The following is a 20238-nucleotide window of genomic DNA, read 5'->3' on the forward strand; positions in this document are numbered from 1 at the left end:
TGAACTGCGCAGCAGAGAGAGCCAATGTGGTGGTGGAACAATACATCTGGTGTTATGTGGACTATCAGCAAGACAACTCGTTGGATTTGCTACCCTTCGCTGAAGTGGCGTACAACGATGCGGTCCACAGCAGCATGGGATTAATGGCTTTCCAGATTACCAGTGGCATGGAATTTGTTGGCATGCCTGAGCTGCCTAGAGAACCTCCCTCCTCCATGTCTTTGAATGAATGGATGGACACACTAAAGAAAGGATGGGAGAATACGAAGAAAGCTCTAGCAGATGCGGCAGAAGCCTACAAGAAGCAAGCTGATAAACATCACTCGCTCCAAACCCCCTTTCGTGTGGGGGACAAAGTTTTTATATCTACCAAATACATGAGATTAAGAATGCCTAGCAAGGAATTTGGTCCAAAATTTCTAGATCCATTCCCAATAGTGAAGATAGTTAACCCAGTTACAGTTCAACTCAGTCTACCCAGAAGTCTAGGTAAAATTGACCCAGAATTTCATTGTAGCTTGCTGAAACCAGTAATTGGGTCTAGCATAAGAGTATCCACCCAAGCTCACTCTCCTCCTGTAGTGATAGAAGGGGAAACACAATCTGAGGTGGAAACAATTGTAGACTCCAGGCTGAATAGGGGTCGCTTACAGTATTTAGTGCATTGGAAGGGTTACCCTTTGTCTGAAGCTACTTGGGTGAAAAGTTGGAACCTAAAAGTGGAGAAGTTAGTAAAACAATTCCATGAGAAGTTTCCCGATAAGCCAAAGGGTCCCCCTGGGGTGGGGGGGCGGGGGAAGAGGTGGTTAATTTTGTTATGCTCACTTTTATGATGTTTTCTTTTCAGGAAACATTTTTCTTCTGAGGCAAGGCCGCCTGTGAGGCCTGTAGTTATATTCCTTTTTGGATCTTTGGCCTGCCACACTGTCTATTATTTCACTATGCTGTTTCATTAGTGTAGTAATTGGGAGGGGGAATAGAAAGGAGTAGAGTTGTGGAATGTGTTGTTGTCATTCCTTTCTAGAAGCCAAGGTCATCTTCCGCACCTCTGCACCTGACCGGAACCAGCTGGGTGGAGATGCCAGTGTGTCTGAAGAAGATTGGACCATGTGATGGATTTATGGTTTTGGGGATAAGATCATGAACTTTCAACTGGGTGGAATCCCAGGAAGTTTTCAGATTTGGGATTCCACAGTTTGTTGCCAACATGTCTGTCTTATTAAATTGGAACTTTAAGGATAACTTTGCCTTGGACTCTGACTTAATTCTGCATGATATTTGGAATGCTGACACATGGGTTAAAATATACGAAATATGGACATACAGTATATAGAACTTCTAAGATGATGAACAAAGTGAGATGTGTACCGCTTGTTATTCTATATAGTAGATTAAGGGAATTGTAATGAACATTGAACAGTAAGGATTGTTATTTAAAGATAATTAAGGGTAACCTAAGCCAAGATATGGAAAAATGGAGAGGGAACATGAAATACATTTACAATGGGAAATTATTGAGATTTAAAGACAGAATCACAAATTTGGGGCGTGTAAGGATGCATAATTATATAAGTATAATGATGAGAATAGCTGGGAATTGTAACCAGGTCTACATCTTGACCAAAAATAGGTGGGGGTGGGGGTGGTTAAAAACACAATTACTATATATGTATACTTTTCCCCCCTCTCTTTTAAAAAAAGGAGGAGGAAGATATATGTTAAAATTAAATATGTATATTGAAAAGGAATTATAAATACCATTAACATAAAAGGGAGCTTGCTCAGAAGCTGAAATACACCAAGTAAACGAGATGAAGAGTGTGAAGTAAAGGAGAGAGTTAAGGGAAAAACAGAGGGATAGGAGAGAGGGCGGGGGGGAGGAAGAGGAGGAGAGAAAGAAGGAGTGGAAAGGGGAGTGAGGAGAAGGAGAGAGGAAAGGGAAGTAGACAAGAGAAGGACGACAGAGGGAAGAAAGGAGGTGAGGAGGAGGAGAGAGGGAGAAGAAAGTGATGGATAAGGTACAAATATGGTGTATGGAGAGCAGAAGAGCCAATAATTGTTTAATTGTTTTTGGGAGTTGATGGTAAATTGAATTGATTTAAACATTTAATAATATAATATGATGTTAGCTATGTAATAGTATACATGTGGTTATGTGTTATGAGAAAAAAACTTTATATAAAAAAAAGCGTGGAAATGTTGGTGCATCTTATACACCAAATACAGCCATTTTTGGCCTCCAGAAGCCCCAATCCCACATCCCAAAAAGGGAGGCGTTTTTGCCTTCCCCAAACCCCCAGAAGCACATTGCAGGCTTCAGCAGGCCTGGGGGAAGGCAAAAATGCCTTCGTTTTTGTGAAAAATGGCCCATTTTCTGCCCATTTTTCACAAAAATGGGTGCGTTTTTGCCTTCCCCCCAGCCCCGCTGAAGCCTGCAGAGTGCTCCTGGGGGTTGTGGGAGGGCAAAAACGCCTCCCTTTTTGGGATGTGGGAGTGGGGCTTCTGGAGGCCAAAAATGGCTGTATTTGGTGTATAAGATGCACCAAAATTTCCACGTTTTTTTTATATAAAGTTTTTTTTTCATTTTCATAACACATAACCACATGTATACTATTACATAGCCAACATCAACATTTTTCTTACTTACCTCTTCGAAATCTTGATGCATCTTATAGTCCTAAAAAACGGTATCTTTAAAAGACTGTCAGAGTTTGCAGTAGAAATCACATCCAGAAAGCACACACAGATAAATGATTCAGCAGGATTCATTAACTTCTTTATATACATAATAACACATGAATAAATGTACAATACCAACAGCAGATTCTTCCAACGAGGAAATATTGTTTCAGTTCAGAATTCAGAGAAGACAAATCCAGGCTAGTTTCGTTTCTCAGCACAGACTCAGAACTATAGCCTAGCTGTCTCCAGAAAATACTGTTTCAGTTTCTAAACAGCCCTCATTGGCTGACTTAGTTGCTATGCCTATTCATTGGCTGACCTTGTTACCATGTCTCTGCCAGTCATGAATAGTCTGACAAAGACTAATGTCTTGGGGGGGGGGGGAATCTTCTGCAGGTGGAATGATACTTTCCGTCAGGAGGTCATTGCCAGCTGAGTAGAGACCACAAAGTCCTTGGCGAAAGCCATCAGAGATGCCGATCACCCACCTCAGGCCTGGGTCCTTGTCACTGGCATAGGTATTAACCACAGTGTTGTAATGTAACTTTGCTATCTATTTAACTGTAAGTAAATATTGAATGTAAGCACAGGCAGTCCTCAACTTACCACCACAGTGGAGCACAAAATTTCTGTTGCTGAGGGAGAAAATTCTTGAGTGAGTTTTGCTCCACTTCGTCACCTTTCGTGCCATGGTTGTTAAGTGAATCACTGCAGTTGTTCAGTGAATCTGGCTTCCTTATTGACTTTGCTTGTCAGAAGGTCGCAAAAGGTGAACACGTGACCCAGGGACACATCAACTGTCATAAATATGAGTCAGTTGCCGAACATCTTGAATCTTGATCATGTGACCATGGGGATGCCCTAACAGTTGTAAGTGTGAAAAATGTTCATAAGTCACTTTTTCCTGTGCTGTTGTAATTTCAAATGGTCATGAAATGAATTGTTAGAAGTCGAGGATTACCTGTAATAGGAAAAAGAGTTTTGGGAACCGAATTAATCTCTCAGCCTTGATGGGAACTACTTTTAAACTAATTTGTGTTAAGAACAGGTAGTCCTCAACTTACGACCACAGTTGAGACCAAAACCTATATGATAAATTTGTTAAATGAGTTTTGCCCCATTTTATGATTTTTCTTGCCACATTGGTTAAGTGAATCACTGCAGTTGTTAAATTAGTAACACAGTTGTGAAGTGAATCTGGCTTCCCCCCTAGACTTTGCTTGTCAAGAAGGTCGCAAAAGGAGATCTTAAGACCCAGTAGCACCGGGTCTGTCATAAATGTGAGTCAGTTGTCAAGCATCCTAATGTAAATCACATGACTGTGGGAATGCTGCAACTGTCATACATGTGAAAAATTGTCATAAGTCACTTTTTTCAGTGCCGTTGTAACTTTGAACAAGTCACTAAGTGAACTGCTGTAAGCCAAGGACTACCTGTACTGACTACTGTTGAGCAGCAATTTCGCTTATAGCAATAGCACTTAGACTTATATACCACTTCATAGTTTGTTTGTTTGTTTTTATTGGATTTATATGCCGCCCTTCTCCCAAAGGACTCAGGGTGGCGTACAACATTAAAAAACACACATCCCAAAAGTTAAAAACAAATTAAATATATATCCAAAAAAACAGATCGAATTTATGGAACAATACATTTAAAAAATGAGTTAAAATTAACAGGCCAGGCCGGCTTGCTGGAAAAGCCAACTTTTTAGGGCGCGTCGGAAGGACCGGAGGTCAGGGATTGTGCGAAGCTCCGGGGGCAGCTCATTCCAGAGGGAAGGCGCTCCCACAGAGAAGGCTCTCCCCCTGGGGGTCACCAGCTGACACTGCCTGGCCGACGGCACCCTGAATAGGCAAACTCTGTGGGATCGTACTGGACGGTGGGAGGCTACTGGTGGCAGTAGGTGGTCTCACAGATACCCTGGGCCTAAGCCATGGAGCGCTTTAAAGGTCATAATTAGTACCTTGAATCGCACCTGGAAAACAACCGGCAACCAGTGCAGGCCGCCTAAAAGGGGTGTAACATGGGAGCACCTAGGTACCCCCATAACAACCCGTGCGGTCGCATTCTGGACCAGCTGAAGCCTCTGGGTGCTCTTCAAGGGCAGCCCCATGTAGAGAGCATTGCAGTAGTCCAGGCAAGAAAGGACGAGGGCATGAGTGACTGTGCACAGAGCATCCCGATCCAGGAAGGGGCGCAACTGACGTACCAGGCGAACCTGGTAAAAGCCCCCCCTGGTCACGGCCGTCAGATGTTCTTCTAAACTAAGCCGCGTATCCAGGAGGACTCCCAGATTGCGAGCCTTCTCTGAGGGGGCTAAAATTTCTCCCCCACTCACCAAAGATGGAACAAGGTGTACAAATCGGGATGACGGAAACCACAGCCACTCAGTCTTGGAGGGATTGAGCTTGAGCCTGTTCCTCCCCATCCAGATCCGCACAGCCTCCAGGCATCGGGACATCACGTCGAGGGCATCGTTTGGGTGGATTGGGGTAGAGATGAAAAGTTGGGTATCATCAGCATATTGATGATATCGTACCCCAAAACCACGGATGATCTCGCCCAGCTGTTTCATATATATGTTGAACAGGAGGGGTGAGAGAACCGACCCCTGGGGCACCCCACAAGTGATGCGCCTGGGGGTCGATCTCTGCCCTCCAGTCAACACAAACTGTAACCGATCCGACAGGTAGGAGGAGAACCACCGTAAAACGGTGCCCCCCACTCCCGGAGCTCCTCGGTAAACCAGGGAGCCACCCAGGATCGACACCGGGTCAGAGGCCGCAAAGGCACAACGCGATCCAAGGCCCCAGCGGCCGCCCTATCCCAGGCTTCCACTAGGGCTTCAGTCGAGTTGTGAGTAAGGGATTCAGGAAAAGTCCCAAGCTCCATCAGGAACCTTTCGGGGTCCATCAGGTCCCTGGGGCGGAACCATCTAGTCGGTTCCGCATCCCTGCGGCGAGGGGTAGCGGTATGGAAGTCAAGCCTGATGAGGAAATGATCGGACCATGACAAGGGTTGAATAGAAATATCCCCTAAATCTAGATCATTCATCCACTGCCCAGAGACAAAAATCAGGTCGAGCGTGTGTCCCCCATTATGGGTAGGGTCTTGAATTAACTGAGTTAGGTCCATAGCTGTCATGGAAGCCATGAACTCCCGAGCTGACTCAGATGTCTCGCCAATGGAAGGCAGATTGAAATCCCCCAGGACCATGAGCCTGGGGAAATCAACCGCCAATCCAGCTAACAGATTCAGCAGCTCCGGCAGGGCCGGTGAAACGTAGCAGGGAGACAGGTACGTAACAAAAAGGCCCACCTGAGCTCCAAGGCTCCACTTCACAAAGAGGGACTCACACCCGCCTATCTGAGGCACAGTGACCTCCTGAGGTCTGAGACTTTCCCTAATAACCACCGCCGCCGCCCCCCCCCGCCCCTGCTCTGGGCTCTCAGCTGGTGAAACGCCCGGAAGCCTGGTGGGCATAGTTCGCTAAGGGGCACCCCCCCCTCATGGCCCAACCAGGTCTCCGTAATGCATGCCAGGTCCGCTCTACCCTCTTGTATGAGGTCGTAAATGAGGGGAGCCTTATGTACCATGGACCTGGCGTTAAGCGACACCAGCTGGAGACCAGGGTCCTGTAATCCCGAGCACCCGGGGGTGCGAGAAGGGCGATGAGCGTCGGAACGCACGATCGCTCTTAAACAGCAAACCCGCATCCTCCAAACATCATTTGGCCCTCAGCCCCCACCATATCTGCCTCTCCCACAAACAGTAGAGATGGTGAACCCCCCAATGGCTTAATGTCTCCCCCAGAATCCCAACCCTTCCTAGCCCTCCCAACCCGCACTCATTAGTTAGCTCTGGCCTGTGCCCTGGCAGACTCCCCCCCAAGCCTGTCTGAGCCACCCGAATCAACCCCCCTCCCCCCCTTAAAATTTGGTTTAAAAGCCCCTGTAAAAAACCCTTAAGAAGTCTCTTCTTCGCATGCCACCTCTCGGGATCCCAAGATCCGTCATTAAGGAAGCGTCTTGATAGGTCAGAAGGCCATCCCTGGGAAAGGGGGAGTTCCCGGAGGGAATAATGTTCTGTCGCAGTATAGCATAGAGGAGAGTGTGGCATCAACCAAACGGGATGACATCATGGGGAGATGGAACGATGAGATGAAATGTCCATGGGGGGGGGGGGCAGCCAGCAGTGTTCAAGGGGGTAGCAGGAAGCTTATGTCCATCATAAAAATAGTCGGTGTTGGGGACAATATGTAAGGGTAACGGACAGCTGTCCAAAATCGCAGCAGATGCTAGCTTGCGAGGTGGTGAAGCGGCCAGTGATGGTGGCAACGAGGACAGCGGCGGCATCGGCAGCTGCTCCAACTCCGACTCCAACAGCTAAGCTCCGCCCATGCCAGCCACACTCACATCCATCGCCAGGGCCGCACTCCGTTGACCCAGTACATAATATCACAGGAGGGGGGGCCAAATGGCACAGTACGGTGGCCCAGGCAACGGTGGTAATACCGGGGGGAGGGCACAACGAAGCCCCCCCACTCCAACCGCGCCCACGCCAACTCCCGAAGCCATCCGCTGGTGTTAGTATCCATGCCAGCTGCCTCAGCCCCTCCCCACTGATCTAATTTATCATGTTCATAAGAAGGGAGGAGGGGGGGAGCAACCGGGATAACACCACGGCGTGGGGAGCGGCAGCTGTAGAGACCCCAGACCGGGCGTCCCGCCCCACCGCCGACCATACCCACGCCAGCTGCAGAGACCCCAGGCCGGGCGTCCCGCCGCAGCTGCTGACCACACCCACGCCGGCAGCCGCCGACGCTCTCCATTCTCCTTTCACCGCTAACCGCCCCAGTGCTTTACAGCCCTCTCTAAGGGGTTTACAGAGTCATACGTGTTATATAGCGGCTGACAAAATTTATGTATCTACACCAAGAGTCTTAAAACCATTGCTCTTATTGCTGGGTTCTATTGAATGTTCATAAACATTCTGACCAGTCAGAGTGAAGGTTGTGGTGAAACAATACTGACAAGCAGCCTTAATATCTTAAGGCAGTGTTTGTCAAGCTTGTCAACATTTAAGATGTGTGGACTTCAACTCCCAGAATTCCTCAGTCAGCATGGCTGGCTGGGGAATCCTGGGAGTTGAAGTCTATACCTTAAAATTGACGTGGTTGACAAATACTGTATTAGGGTCTGCTTGAAATGGATGCATTTATTCCCTTGGGGTTTAGGGCTAATTGGGGATTGGTATAGTTTACAAAAGATGGCACCTGAGACCGACCATTGAGGTAGAAAAGTCAAAACTTTGCTAAAGTGATTCGAAGTAGATGGTGACTTCAGCCATTACAGTAATGATTTGGGCTGTAGGGTGTTCAAAACCTATCAACAGTGGTTTGTTCAATAAAATATGTGATTAAGCAAATAAGCTTTCATTGTATTAAAGCTTGTTTGCTTAATCAAAAGAATTAAAAGCCAAGTAAATAGTAAATAGGGGTACTTGGGAGTGGCATGGTAGCCTAGACGTGGAGCTCTTGTCTCATAACCAGGAGGTTGTGAGTTTGATCTTAGGTAGTGTCAGATATTTCTTTCTCTGTCTGCAATGAGTAATTATCTGCTGTGAACTCTGCATAGGCATCAGGAAGGGCATCCGGTCAGTAAACACTCAACTCCAAACCAGTCGTCCTGACCCCCAATCCAAGGCAAGGGATTGCAGGGTCTTTAAAAGAAAAATAAAATAAGGGTACTTATGGCCCTACAGATGTTCATGAACTCCATGTCCCATATTCTGCATTAAGGACCCTCCATATTGGAGCCGTTATGACTTGTACACCACCAACATCTGGAGGGTTAAACATTTCCAAGCCTAGATTAAAAAAAAGAATAGGTATGAAACTTAACGAAATAATGATTAAGCCAATATACGTTTTGGAGACCTCAAGAAGTGCTAGTTTCTGTATTCTTGAACTAACTGAGTAATAATTTCTACAGCTTTTTGGAGAAAAAGTATTTCTCAAAAAATTTTGGTAGATATATTCCAAAGCTCAGATCTAAAAGATGGGCGGTTGTCCTAAGAGCTATAAAGATAATTGCTTGGAGTAAAGTTCTGTATTAAATCACCATCTAATATCTCCTCCAGGATATTACTGGCCCAGCCACACCACCAAATACACTGAAGAAAGTCCCGGTGGAGACTTCAATTTCTTTTCTCGCTTGGTGAGCTCGTGGGAGGAAGCAGCTAAAATTCCTAGTGAAGCCACTGGCCAAGTGGTAGTGAGATCTGGTAAGAGAAGACGCGCAACATGGGAACATTTAATTGTAGACAACAAATTCTGAATTTCTGCTTTGAAGATACTTTTTGTAAACCAAGGGTCTCCTACCCCCAGTACGTCGACCAGCACTGGCATGCCAGCAACTGGGCCATGCAAACAAACGAAGCCCCATCCACGGTATGCAGGCAAGCACGCAAAACCACGCCGCCTCCGGTCCCTGGAAAAACCTTTCTCCATGGAACTGGTCCCTGGTGTCCAAGAGGTTGGGAGAACGTTGTTGTAGACTACATGGAAACTAGGTGTTGTGGCAGAGTTGAACAGTGAGGAGGTTGGGGAGGAACATGGGTCAGTCCTGGGGGCTGATGAAAGCTCAGACGAGGGCTCTGCGTCGGAGGCAGAGAGGGAGCTAGGCAGCAGTGAGGCAGAGGAACAGCTGGAGCCTGTTCCCAGTGTGTGCATGCGCAGAGCTGCCAGAAGACAAGAACAACTAAGAAAGCAGGGTCGACTTAGGAGTAAAGCCACACCTTGGAGGTGATTGGCCCTCCCATAGGAAACAAGAGGAGGGAGCGGGGACTGGGCCTTTGCAGGAAACAATTCATTCATTTGGTCGTTTCAAGAGTGGAAAGTTCTGTTTGTGACTATAAGAGACTCTGTGCCAAGTGTTGCCTTGCCCTGCATTTGGAAACTAGTTACCTAGCAGCTCTCCAAACGAGATAAGTTTCGTGTTGATAAACATTCCTTGGAAAGACTGTTTGCTAAGCCTTGCTGACTGTGAATGTGTAAATAAAAGGGGTTTTGCTGGAACCAAGACTTTGCTTCTTGCTTTTTAAGGAAGCCTGGGTCAGAACACTAAGAAGCTTCTGATTCCATTCTCATTCATTGTGGCTTTTGGTCACAAATGCTCTTGACTGTGTTTCTCCTGATGAAGCAAGCACACCTCTTTCCACTTATCACAAGCATAACTGGAATAGCTTGTGGTGTTGGAGTCACGTACAGTTAGTCCTTGACTGTGGAAAACCGGGGCTCAATCTTCCCGGTTGGGCCAGAGGCCTTCTCCGGGGGGCGATTTCATGAGATGGAGAGTAAAGACACACCACGCAGGGTTCCTCGGGATGAAGCCGCACCCAGAGATGCCTCTGGGGACTTCTTTTATTGGTAAACAATGAAGGGTGGAGTAAAGGGTACATACATAGGTTTAACACTACCATATTTGGTCACACTTCCTGTAATAGGTTTAACAGCACCATATTTGGTCATACTTCCTGTAATAGGTTTACTACCATATTTGGTCATGCTTCCTGTACTAGGTTTAACATTACCATATTTGGTCATGCTTCCTGGCTGCTCATCCTGGCATTGTGGTGGTGAGATCCTTTTGTCTCCTTTGTTTTCCTCCTAGTGTGGTTCAGCCTCCTTCCAGAGGCCTGCACGTAGTGGAAAATTACCAGAGATAGTTCTTCTGAGCACATGTTCTTTTGTTTAGTCCTTAATGGTGGATCAGATACTACTGCAACACTTGACTTACAACAGTTTTTTAAAGTGACCGTTCGAAGTTACAACAGCACTGAAAAAAGTGACTTACGACCATTTTTCAGGCTTACAACCGCTGCAGCATCCCCATAGTCACATGGTCAAAATTCAGACCTTTGGCAACTGACTTATTTTTATGACGGTTGCAGTGTCCCAAGGTCATGTGATTCCCCCTTTTGCAACCTTCTGACAATGGGGAAGCCGGATTTACTTAACAACTGTGTTACTGACTTAACCACTGCAGTAGTTGGTTTAATGAATGTGGCAAGGAAGGTCATAAAATGGGACAAAACACACTTAAAAAATGTCTCATTAGCAACAGAAATTTTGGGCTCAATTGTGGTCATAAATCGAGGACTACCTGTACATGTTAAGCAACCATGTAGCTTGCTAGGCGTGCACCATGTCACTGAACTCTAGTTTTCTAGCTTGGTGTGTTACACAGACCTGTTCCATTGGGGCATCTTCAGAGAACCATCTCAGCTGAAACTGGACAGCTTTCTGCAGCCAACTTGCCATGGTCAACACACCACAGCCAATTTACCATGGCCAATTCACTGCGGAACAACTCGCCACAAGACAATGATCCATTCAATTTATTTAAAATAATTTTACAAATGTTTTAATTTTTGTCATTCATATTTCACTAGTTGGTTGGATACCCATGCTTCGCTATGGAACTATATGATTGGGCTTGATAAATGGACAGTTAAAGCTTGAACATTAATGAGTAGTTACAATCAGCCTCTCCTCTCCCCTTCTCTCCCTCAGGCGTGCCCCATAGAAGCCTCTCCTATCCCCCTTCTCTCTCTCAGGCTGGCCCCATTAATCCTCTCCTGTCCCCTTCTCTGCCTCAGGCTTGCCCCACAGAGGCCTCTCCTATCTTATCCCTTCTCTCCCTCAGGCGTACCCCACAGAGGCCTCTCCTATCTTATCCCCTTCTCTCCCTCAAGCTTGCCCCATAGAATCTTCTCCTATGTTTCCCCCTTCTCTCCCTTTCAGGTGAGGAGGGGGAGTAGAATGTCTTACTCCTTAGCATCAGCATTTTCGGGTGGGGAGGGGGAGTAGAATGTCTAAACTCCCAGCCCTCAGGCTGAATGAGTCACGCACTGGCCACGCCCACGCCTAAGTGGCAGTTGGAATAGAGTTCTTTTCAGGTGGGGAGGAGGAGTAGAATGTCTAACTTCTTAGCATTAGAGTGTGTTAATAATAATATAAGAAATACTAATGATCTGATGCTCATTTTGAAAAATCCTTTCTTAGTGAGTACCTAGAAGCCAAGAGGAACATATGTGCCAAATTTCAAGTTTGTAGGCTTTACGGTTCTGGAGATTTAGTGATGATGCGTGAGTGGTATTTCGCTTTTATATATATAGATTCTGTCCCTCCTTTTGCATTTTTCTTTAGTGATTCTGACCCACCATTTCTTTGATATTAGTGTAACTTGTCTTGCAGAGAGTTGGCCATGGCGAGTTATCACACACAGTTGATTGCAGCAAGTTGGCCATGGCGAATTGTCATAGACCCATCTCATCAGCTATTGTGTATGGGAAGCCTATGTGAAATGTAACTCTGTAATTATACCTCTGCTTGCTTTAAGGTGCTGTTCTGGGCAAAGATGGTGGTGCCATTAGCCAGATGATATGGCCTCTCCGCTTTGGGCTGGGAGGCCCCATCGCTTCCGGACACCAGCATTTCCCGTGGATCCACGTCGTCGACTTGGCAGGAATTGTGAGCCACGCGCTGCAGAAAGAGGGCCTGAGGGGCATTTTAAATGGTGTGTCGCCATCTGCCGTGGACACCACCAACGACGACTTTGCCCGAGTGATGGGGTCGGTGCTCAAGCATCCCATCTTCTTGCCCCTGCCGAGTTTTGTAGTGAAAGCCCTTTTCGGCTCCGAGCGAAGCACCATGCTGCTCAATGGGCAGCGGGTGGTCCCCAAGAGGACTCTTGAGAGCGGCTACACGTTTGCATTCCCCGATCTTTCCTCTGCTCTCCAGGATATTTTAGATTGACCTGAGGAGGAGTGAGGCTGCATGTCAACGTGTTTCTGTTTAATACTTCTTGGGTAGGTGCAACGTTCAGTTCTTGTCAGTAGGTTGGCTTGTAATGCTGTAGGTTGTTTTAAGCACTGGAGTTTCCAAGTCAGGAAGTTGCTCTGTTCAAAAAAAGAGATTGTCTTATTCCCGAAGAATAAAATCTATGTCATGGTGCCGTGGGTAGAAGAACATTCTCTTATACTGCAACTTAACAATGATCGGGACAGGGCAGGAAAATGTTATAGTATCTGTGAAACAAACACACTGGTCTTTGAATGGAGAATATACCAGTGGTGGATTCCCATGTTGGGTGAACTTTTGAATGTATTTATTTATTTGGGGGAGGGGGGGTGCAGTGGCCTAGAGGTCCAGATTCTGGGCTTAACATCCAGAAGGAGACAAAGAAAGAGAAAACAAGGATGCAGTGGTCCCAAAAGTTTTTTTTTTTTTTAAAGTCAACTAGACTTTGTTTTTTTCCTTGAAGACGTGTCGCTTCTCATCCAAGAAGCTTCTTCGGTTCTGAATGAATGGTTGAGGATGGGTGGGTTTCTATTACTTGCAGTCATCCAGTCATTTGCGCTCTTTTTGAGAGTCGTCAAGGCCGCTTGGAGGTTTATCTGCGCCCTCAGGGTCACCTGACTGTGTGTAGAACAGGGCTGTCAAACTCGTGGCCCACGAGCCAGATGTGTCACGTGCTGGACACGGCCACGCCCGGTTTAGCAAAGGGGGGGGGAAGTTGCAATACGTCATGTGACGCCATGAGTTTGACACCCCTGGTGTAGAACCTTCTTGGAACTGCTGAAAGGACTGTGTTGCAAACAGGAGATAGGTGGTGTGGCATATTTTGAAGACAGCAAACAGCCGTCTCTCAACGGAGGGAGAGGATACAACACCACCTATGTCCTGTTTACAACACAGTCCTTTCAGAAATTCCAAGAAGGTTTCCCACCCATAAATAAACTACAGATAAACCTCCAGATGGCCTCAATGACTCCCAGAAAGAGAGCTAACGAACAGATGACTGCAAGAAATATAAACCCTTCCATCCTCCACCATTCAGTCTAAGAACCAAAGAAGCTTCTTGGACAAGATGCAAAACATCTTCAAGGAAAAACCAAGTCCAGTTGCTGTCCAAAAAAAGTACCTTTGGGACAAGCATGGCCTGGAGGACAGAGAATCTCAGTAGACAAGGATGCAGAAGGGGGCTTGCCAGAGGGGGAACTGGCAGGAAACCCTCCACGACCCATGAGCTTCATTGGGCTCAGTGTCTTCTCAGTCTGATCTTTTCCCCAAGGCCACAGGTCTGCTCTTCACTTAGGATCTCTTCCCAGCCCCAGTCTTTAAATTAGCCCAACATGTGAGGCTATTGTGCGGTTTACTTGCTTTTTACTTTGTGGAATTTTTCAGTAAATCATGGTTAAGCAAATCAGCTCTCCTGTGTGACGTCCTTGTGTGCTCAAGATGTTCTGAATGCATTTATCTGGTTTATTACATTAGGAGTTTTTTCCCCCCTCAAATATTTTATTAACCGGTGAAGTCTGTTTTGAGTTGGAATCATGTTCTAGTCACCTTGTGGACATGTCCATGTAGTTTTCTTAGCAGTACTAAAGGTAAACGTTCCCCTCGCACATATGGGTTAGTCGTTCATGACTCTAGGGGGCAGTGCTCATCTCCATTTCTAAGCCAAAGAGCCAGCGCTGTCCAAAGACATCTCCGTGGTCATGTGGCCAGCATGACTAAATGCCAAAGGCGCATGGAACGCTGTTACCTTCCCACCAAAGGCGGTCCCTATTTTTATACTTCCATTTTTACGTGCTTTCGAACTGCTAGGTTGGCAGAAGCTGGGACAAGTAACGGGAGCTCACTCTGTTATGTGATGCTAGGGATTTGAACCGCCGAACTGCTGACCTTTCTGATCGACAAGCTCAGCGTCTTAGCCACTGAGCCACCACGTCCCATCTGTAGTACTAAGGAGGCAGAATATATTTATTTATTGAAATGCTTTCTGAGGTGATTTTGGATGGTCCGGCCTGCAGCTAAAAGGAAGCTTCTGAGTTTCCAGATCCAGATCAAGCAATAGCAATAGCACTTAGACTTACATACCGCTTCACAGTGCTTTGCAGCCCTCTCTAAGCAGTTTACAGAGTCAGTCTATTACCCCCAACAATTTTGGGTTCTCATTTTACCCACCTCGGAAGGATGAGTCAACCTTGAGCCTGGTAAGATTTGATTTGCCAAATTGCAGGCAGCCAGCAGTCAGCAGAAGTAGTCTGCAGTACTGCATTCTAACCGCTGAGCCACCTCGGCTCTTTTTTTTTGCAAGTCCCCTATCCAATCTTAATGGCCATTCCAGCTTTCCGAACACCTATTTTCAAACATCTGAAATGAAGGACAGGTAGTCCTCGGCTTATGACCACAATGGAGCCCCAAATTTATGTTAAGTGAAACATTGGTCAAGTTGAGTTTTGCCCCATTTTACGACCTTTCTTATCACAGTTGTTAAGTGAATCACTTCAGATGATATGTTAGTAACCTGATTGTTAAGTGAATCTGGCTTTCCCGTTGAATTGCTTCTCAGAAGGTTGCAAGAGGGGATCACATGACCCCCAGGACACTGCAACTGTCATAAACGAGAGTCAGTTGTAATTATCTGAATATAAATCACGTGACCATGGGGATGCTGCAACGATCATAACAGTGGTGGGTTGCAGGTGGTATGCCCCGGTACGAGCGTACCAGAGCCTGCCCGGAGCACCGGGTACCGTTCCCGTACGGTGCTCCAGAGGGCCCACCCACCCTCTGGCGTTCCTTACCTGTCCTTTAAAGCCTTCGGCGCTTTCGCGCACGCACATGGCGCGTACAGCACCTGCGCAATGCTCTGCCAAGCAGCTGGAACATCGCAGAAGCATTGCTGAAAGGTAAGATGCATGAATGCGCATGTTCATGTGGAGGACGCTGGGCCAACTTATGACCATTTCCGGTACGGTTGCAATGGGATCCGAAACCCACCACTGGGTCATAAGTGTGAAAATGGTCAAAAGTCGCTTTTTTCAGGGCCGTTGTAACTTTGAACAGTCACTAAGATAACTGTTGTAACTCGAGGACTACCTGTATAACTGAAAGATAAAAATTAATAATTGATTATGTGTTATGAAATCAGTGTTGGCACTTAACAACCATATACAGTTCATTTAGTGTCCTTCCTTCCTTCCTTCCTTCCTTCCTTCCCTCCCTCCCTCTCCGGTCTTCCTTCCTTGCTAACCCTCCTGTTACCCTTCCTTCCTCCCTCCGTCCCTTCTTCCCTCCTTCTCCTGTCTTCCTTCCTTCCTCCCTCACCCTCCCATTACCTTTCCTTCCTCCCTCCTTCCCTCCCTCCTTCTACTGTCTTCCTCCCTCACCCTCCCATTCTCCTCCCTTCCTTCCCTCCCTCACCCTCCTTCCCTTTCCCATCTTCCTCCTCCCTCCCTCCCCCCTCCCTTTCTCTCCCTCTCCCATCTCCCATCTCCCTTCCTCACTCACCCTCCCATTCCCCCCTCCCTCCCTTCCCCCTCCTTTTCCCATCTTCCTCCTCCCTCCCTCCTTCCTTCCTTCCCTCCTTCCTTCCTCCCTCCTTCCTTCCCACCCACCCACCCATTTTAAAGCAGTAACTCTGAGCAGCGTCTGATACTAGAACTGTATTTTCTGTGCAAAGGGTACCCGAGCCCTTTAAATCGAGGTGCACATACTGAGTTGCCCAAGGTCTTCTCCGGGCTGCAGAAGTTTTTGGGGCGACCCATGAAAAATCTTCCCAACAATTGCTCCCTCGTGGTATTTCTCAACACAGCAGGAGGAAGTGCTGAAATAAAGGAGAATCTCCTATGAGCAACTTTTAATTCACTGAACGGAAACAAAATGCTCCAGCAGAGCTGGGAGAATGCTGTCCTCCCCTAAAACTGGTACAGCAGGGGGGAACATTTTTCTCCTCTTACACTCCTTTATTCTGTTGGAAGAAATGTCCTTCTGGGTTCGGCTCCAAGTGGGGAAAAAGACACTGGAGATATGGAGGCTGCTTGGAAAGATGGTTTTAATGGTGGACAGGACCACATGGCTTGAGTCCTGAACAGAAAAGGTGATCACATGCTTCAATGTTGGTGGAGAAGAAGAGAAGGGCCAAGGGAGGGGCTTGCTAGGCTTTTTATAATCTGTTCAGTCCCACCTCTCTGTTTCCTGTTCCTGTGTAAGAAATGTATTCTGATTGGTTGTCAGACTCACATGGGCCCATGCAGGGGCAACTCTCTAGGCTGAGTCCAGGTTTGGTTGAATTCTCAGAGTTCTCAGATGCCATGTGGTCAGTTGAGTAAAGTGCCAATCTTATCATGCCTTAATCCCATCCCCCTGGAGCTGATGGGGAGAACTCTTTATTATGTAAAGTGGACTAGCTTGGCCTTCTTAATGGCCCATTGACAAAGTGGGGATGGGCAGGAAGCTGCAGAATTTACTTTGTGTTTAAAATGTGTTTCTCCCTTTTTCACATCCAGGAAAATATAATATTCTGCCTTTTCAATATTTCCTGGCTCCTGGGCCTAGTGAATGCCTCACTGGGCGAGGGGTCTCTCCCGGCCGCCTTGAAAGAGGCGGTGGTGAGACCCTTGCTCAAGAAGCCTTCCCTGGACCCTTTGGAGCTGGCCAATTATCGTCCTGTCTCCAACCTTCCCTTTCTGGCGAAGGTTGTAGAGAGTGTGGTGGCCTACCAGTTTCCACGACATCTGGAGGAAAATGATTATCTAGACCCGCGCCAGTCCGGCTTCCGCCCCGGTCACAGCACGGAGACGGCCTTGGTCGCGTTGGTGGATGATCTCTGGAGGGCCAGAGATAGAGGTTGTTCCTCTATCCTGGTCCTATTAGACCTCTCGGCGGCTTTTGATACCATCGACCATGTTATCCTGCTGCGACGGCTGGAGGGGTTGGGGGTCCGGGGCACCGTTTTGCGGTGGTTCGGCTCCTACCTTTCTGACCGGACGCAGCGTGTGTTGGCAGGAGAAGAGAGGTCGACCCTACGCCCCCTTACTTGTGGGGTGCCACAGGGGTCGGTCCTCTCTCCACTCCTGTTCAACACATATATGAAGCCGCTGGGTGAGATCATCCGTGGTTTCGGGGTGGGATACCATCTGTACGCTGATGATACTCAGCTGTACTTTTCCACCCCGAACCACCCCAACGAGGCCATCGAAGTGATGTCCCGGTGTGTGGAAGCCGTACGGATCTGGATGGATGACAACCGACTCAAGCTCAACCCCTCCAAGACGGAGTGGCTGTGGGTACCAGCTCCCCGGTTCAGCCAATTAATTCCATCATTGGCCATTGGGGGCATTCAGCTTGCCCCCGTGGAGTGGGCGCGCAATTTGGGCGTCCTCCTGGATGCCCGGCTGTCCATGGATGACCATGTGACAGCCGTGGCAAGGGGGGCGTTCCACCAGGTTCGCCTGGTGCGCCAATTGAGCCCCCTACTGGACCGGGACGCCTTACGCACAGTCACTCATGCGCTGGTGACGTCTCGCTTGGACTACTGTAACGCTCTCTACATGGGGCTCCCCTTGAAATGCACCCGGAGGCTACAGTTGGTCCAGAACGCAGCCGCGCGGGTAATTATGGGGAGTACTAGGTACTCCCATGTGACACCGTTCCTGCGCGAGCTGCACTGGCTTCCTGTGGTCTATCGGGTGCGTTTCAAGGTTTTGATAACTATCTTTAAAGCGCTCCATGGCTTAGGACCTAGTTACTTGCGGGATCGTATTCTGCCCCATACATCCCTGCGACCAATTCGCTCGCACAGAGAGGGCCTCCTCCAGGTGCCGTCCACTAGACAGTGTCGTGGGGCGGCGCCTAGGAGTAGAGCCTTCTCTGTGGCGGGCCCAGCCCTGTGGAATGACCTCCCTCCGGATATTAGGAATACCTCTGACCTCCGCTCCTTTCGTATTAAGCTTAAGACCCACCTATTCCAAGCAGCTGGCCTGGCTTAACTTTGATCTAACCATATCGCTCCTGACGGGTTTTTAACTGGGTATTTTAATTATATTTAATTATCTAGGGGTTTTTAAATACTGTATTTTAATTGTTTTTATTTATCAGCCGACCTCCTCCTTTTGTGTGTCTCAGTATATGTCTTTGTTATATGTTTGTTTTGTCCACATATTTATTTCATATGTTTCATTGTACGCCGCCCCGAGTCCTTCGGGAGAGGGTGCGGCTAAGAAATAAATATATTATTATTATTATTATTATTATTATTATTATTATTATTATTATTATTATTATTATTATTATTATTTCATTTTTCTGGGAGAGGGCTGGGTGATAACTTTCCACAATCCCTCCTTTTTTTTCCCAAAACATGTGTGTGGAATGCACATGTTCTTGACAAAAGATAAAAAATGGTCAGATCAGGGAGACTTAATTTTTCTGATTTTTACTGCATTCAGTTCTGGTCGCCACGATGTAAAAAAGATGTGGAGACTCTAGAAAGAGTGCAGAGAAGAGCAACAAAGATGATTAGGGGACTGGAGACTAAAACATATGAAGAACGGTTGCAGGAACTGGGTATGTTTAGCTTAAGAGAAAGAAGGACTAGGGGAGACATGATAGCAGTGTTCCAATATCTCAGAGGTTGCCACAAAGAAGAGGGAGTCAAACTATTCTCCAAGGCCTCTGAGGGTAGAACAAGAAGCAATGGGTGGAAACTAATCAAGGAGAGAAGCAACTTAGAACTGAGGGGAAATTTCCGGACAGTTAGAACAATTAATTGCCTCCAGAAGTTGTGAATGCCCCAACACTGGAAGTCTTTAAGAAGATGTTGGATAGCCATTTGTCTGAAACAGTATAGGGTTTCCTGCCTAGGCAGGGGGTTGGACTAGAAGACCTCCAAGGTCCCTTCCAACTCTACTATTGTATTGTATTGTATTGTATTGATGGAAAGGCATTGAGAGAGACAGCAGAAGGATCCCTTCAGTGGCTCCCAGAGAGCTTTCAACCATGAAGGTCTAGCAGCCAGGGCACAATTTCTGGAAAGAAATTTACAATATCCAATTTTCCATGCCAATTAGTATCAGATATCACTTTCTGTGAGCTTCCAGACAGGTTTCAAGCAAGCAGAAATCACAAAATTCTTTGCAGCCATGCTTTTCTTTTAAGTTACAGGCTGCCCATTTCGAAGGGATGGTTCTTGAACCTTCCCTAGCTCTTATTCAGGGCTCAGGTTTTGAAGATCCTTTCTGCTACTCTTTAAGTGGGGGAATTGCCTGAGGGGAATTGACCCTCCCCCATGGGATTAACAGGGAGATATCACTATTTAGGCTTTTGTGCCAGGGCAAAAATCAACCTAGGAAAAGCTTTGTGTGGAGTTAAGTCAAGGAGATAGTTTCAATCTAATTCTGAATGCCCCCCCCTCTCTCTCTGTATGTGTCTGTGTCTGTAGCTGCTTCTACAATACAGAAAATACAGACATTTTGGACAAACTCTCCCTCCCACTAGACAGAAATCTAAGGTGTTCAGAACTTGCTGTGCTAGCCATTCTCAAATACAATTCTTACATGAATACATTCAACTGATTACAATATAAATGAGACAGGAAAGAAAACCTTACAATGAATTGTCACCCTCCCCTGTAGTCTATTTTTTTAAGTTTTATTGGTTTTTACAAATATTTTGGGGAAAAGGGTACATAGGTATGGAGA

General features: G+C 46.9%; 1 pseudogene across 1 annotated transcript in view; it reads left to right on the forward strand.

Annotated features, from left to right (window-relative positions):
• The window catches only part of LOC309400280 (epimerase family protein SDR39U1-like), a 48529-nt pseudogene extending 36024 nt beyond the window's left edge, over nucleotides 1–12505 (forward strand). Inside the window, exons 4-6 of the transcript in view lie at nucleotides 3079–3200; nucleotides 8827–8970; nucleotides 12090–12505. The product of the transcript in view is annotated as an epimerase family protein SDR39U1-like (transcript). The remainder of the gene's footprint in view (nucleotides 1–3078; nucleotides 3201–8826; nucleotides 8971–12089) is intronic.
• The last annotated feature ends 7733 nt before the right edge of the window (nucleotides 12506–20238 follow it).

This window comes from Natrix helvetica, assembly GCF_964273705.1.
Source record: "Natrix helvetica genome assembly, chromosome: W".
Classification (NCBI taxonomy): domain Eukaryota; kingdom Metazoa; phylum Chordata; class Lepidosauria; order Squamata; family Natricidae; genus Natrix; species Natrix helvetica.